Genomic DNA, 3,484 nt, shown 5'->3' on the forward strand with positions numbered 1-3,484 from the left:
TTGGGACTGCAAAAGCTGTTTGCTTCAGCTTCCTGGGGAGTGCTATGCATACTGCCTCTATGGTTTTAGAACATCTCTAGCTGTATAGAAGCTCCTGTACGTGCTATCAACTTCATTCCCTACTGCAGAAACTTTTAGTTTTAAATCTGTCTACCCACATCTTCACAGTGACATTTGGTTCTAGATTGTGACATTAAGATCAGGCTATCTGAATGAGTAAAGCTGAAAGCTCATTCTTAACTTTCAGAATAAAGATATTCTCAAGGTTATAAAGAGTTTATAAATAACACTGTTCACGAGCAAATCTTGATCTGTCGACAGTTGTGAGAAACTGAATGTACTGTTTTGAAATACATAAGGGATTTCATTGGGTTTAGATAAATTTACACTACAAGTAAAACTTTTCCAGGCTATTTAATCAAGTTATTCACAATGTACACATTCCTGAGAAGACCCCATTGTAGTGACGTTGTTTATTTCCAAATTTTTCAGCATTCAAGTTAAAAGGTGTTTCTTCCCAAGAAACTGAATTTGTCTGTCAAATGCGCTTGACTGGTTAGAAGAATTGGGTTCATCAAATGAATTCACTGAAAACTTTATATACAAATCATAGACATCAGTGAAGAAGTTCTTTATTCCATCCTCTTGCCTTATGTCAGGAAGCATAATAATTCTCACATGGCCCGCAGTAACAAACGCAAAACAGACCACTCACTGAACTTGTCCACAGGTTTCAAGGCCGTGTCGTTGGACAGCCACACACTCCATCTACGAGGTCATGAGCTATGAACCGGTTCAGACGACAATGATCGTCTTTGGATTCTGCTTTTCCATTTGGCAAAAAGTCCATTTCAAAAACTGGATTATCATGGTGGCCAACAATTACAAGGTAGAAGCTTCCAGACATTGTCTTCAAAATACAGCTCCTGCAGGGTGACGCGAACAACGGAAATAGCCAGTCACTTCCCCCTTCCCTTGCTTCTTAAAATGTATGCAGTGGGACTTTTCCACACTACCAATATTTAGACATATCTCATTATAGCTTTTCGTTGTGTGGATATTCTAGGCCAGAGACCAAACCCTGCCTGTTTTCATACCTGAGCTGAGAATAGTTTTAAAATAGTACCTGCATAACCTCTATTCTGCCTTTGGGCCACAAATAAAATACCATCTTGGCCCTTTAAGATAAAGTTTGTCAGTCACNACCCTGCCTGTTTTCATACCTGAGCTGAGAATAGTTTTAAAATAGTACCTGCATAACCTCTATTCTGCCTTTTGGCCCACAAATAAAATACCATCTTGGCCCTTTAAGATAAAGTTTGTCAGTCACCATTCTAAAATTCTACGGTTGGCCAGAAGACTGTTGAAAGGCCATTTGAACTGTTTCCAATCCAATGCTATTATAAACAGTGTTTCTGTAACATTTTCATTCAGCCGGTTTCGCCCTCAGGTGTATCTGTGGGTAAACCACTAGCCAAGAATGAACTGCCGGATCAAGGGGTAGAAGCATTTTTAGTTTTCACGATAATGCAAAATGGCCCTGGAGAGAAGTCAAAGCCATTTACCTATCATCATCTGTGCCTCTTTCCCACATGCTTCCAATGTGAATTACTGATCTCTCTAAATTGTGTGTCCCATTGTAGGAATTTTCATTCCTTTCATTGTAAGTTAGGTTGAGTACCTTTACTTTTTTCTTTTTTTAAAAAAGATTTTATTTGAGAGAGAGAGAGAGAAAGAAAAATAGAGCACAAGTTGGGGGGAGGGGAAGAGGAAGAGGGCGAGGGAGAAGGAGACTCCCCACTGAGCAGGGAGCCCAAGGTAGGACTCAATCCGAGGACCCTGAGATCATGACCTCAGCTTAACCAGCTGAGCCACCCAGCACCCCAGTTGAGAGCCTTTTCATTTATAAATGGCATGCTCTTGTCCTTTGCTCATTTTTTTTTCAGGTGGCTGGATTATTGATATTTACCAGCTCTTCTTGTTTTTAAGTAACAGTTCTTTATATATAAAAGCAACTGGATTTTGCTCATATGAGAAAAATGTTTTTTCCCCCAAGATTTCCATTTTAAAAAACTTTAAATAAGTATTTTTCCCTAAATAGACTTTATATGTACATAAGTGTAGCAGTCTTTTCATTTATGGCTTCTGTAGTTTATGTCTGTCTTAGGAAGATCTTCCCTATTTGGAGATGACCAAAAACAACCCTCGACTTTTCTTCTGGTACTTTTAGGTTTTTAAAAGTACTTTAATCCATCTGGAATTAACTTTGGTGTAAGGAGTAAGGTATGGCTCCAGCTGGCACTCAGCTGTCCCGAAGCCCTTTATTGAATAATCCATCTTTTTTCCACTGCTTTGAAATGCCACCTTTCCATATGTACTTGGGTCTATTTTGGAGTTCTCTAATTTGTTCCATTGATCTATCTGTACATTCATATGCTCTTTCAAGCTTCCTCTTCTTTTTTTTTTTATATCTTATTTATTCATTTGGAAGAGAGCAAGAGAGAGAGCACAAGCAGGGAGTAGGGGCAGAGGGAGAGGGAGAACAGACTCCCCACTGAGCAGAGAGCCCGATGTGGGGCTCGATCCCAGGACCCTGGGATCAGGACCTGAGCCAAAGGCTGACACCTAACCAACTGAGCTACCCAGGTGCCCCTCAAGCTTCTTTATTAAGTATAGTTTTATAAGGCCTTTTATTATTTGGAAGGGATAGTTTCCCTGGCTAACTTTCTTTTGTAGAATTTTCTTGGCTATACTTGCATATTTTACTTTTCTTATGAACTTTAGAATCAGCTTGTCTAATTTAAAAGTAGATATTTCCATTGAGATTGCATTAAGTTTTTAGATAAACTCAGAGAGAAAAAATATAAAATGATTTTTTTCCCATTTGAAAATAGGGTGTATCTTGCCATTCATTCAATTAAAAAAAGATTCTTTGCTAAAGTTTCAAAGTTTGGGTTTATTTAGATTCACTTTCCTCGACTTTATTTCCCAGGTATTCTGATTTCTGTGGCTACTGAAAGTGGAATTTTTCTTCTATTGTATTTTCTAACCAGGTCCTTTGCACATTAAAAAGCAATGCTTTTTGTATATTAAATGTGTAAGTGGCCACATTACTGAATTTTCTTATCATTTATTTTTCAGTTTATTCTCCTGGGTTCCCAGATATGCAGTCACATCGCCTGCAAGTACTGATAATTCTACTTTCTTGTGTAAATGAATCACGTTTACTTTCCTTCCTGGATCCATTGCAGCCCCATGCAAGGAGCTCCTGGTTCTCTCCTGGAAGTCTGTGTCTTCAGCTAGGTATATGCCAGCTCCAATGGGCTCTGCTGTCTATTCTGGGTCCCAGTGGCTGATTTCCGACCAGCATAAAACTTAACAGAAAATTATTTTAAGCAGAGGAATGACAGGATTGTATCTGGCGTTGAGATCGTGGATGCCCTCTGCCAGATCGTAGAGTGAACAACTTGTCTAAGGGAAGGCG

The 3,484-nt window shown here is 39.0% G+C and overlaps 1 pseudogene; it reads right to left on the bottom strand.

Annotated features, from left to right (window-relative positions):
* Positions 1-495: 495 nt before the first annotated feature.
* LOC100483207 lies at positions 496-907 on the bottom strand (annotated as a pseudogene).
* Positions 908-3,484: the final 2,577 nt, after the last annotated feature.

The sequence above is a fragment of the Ailuropoda melanoleuca genome, chromosome 13 (assembly GCF_002007445.2).
Source record: "Ailuropoda melanoleuca isolate Jingjing chromosome 13, ASM200744v2, whole genome shotgun sequence".
Classification (NCBI taxonomy): domain Eukaryota; kingdom Metazoa; phylum Chordata; class Mammalia; order Carnivora; family Ursidae; genus Ailuropoda; species Ailuropoda melanoleuca.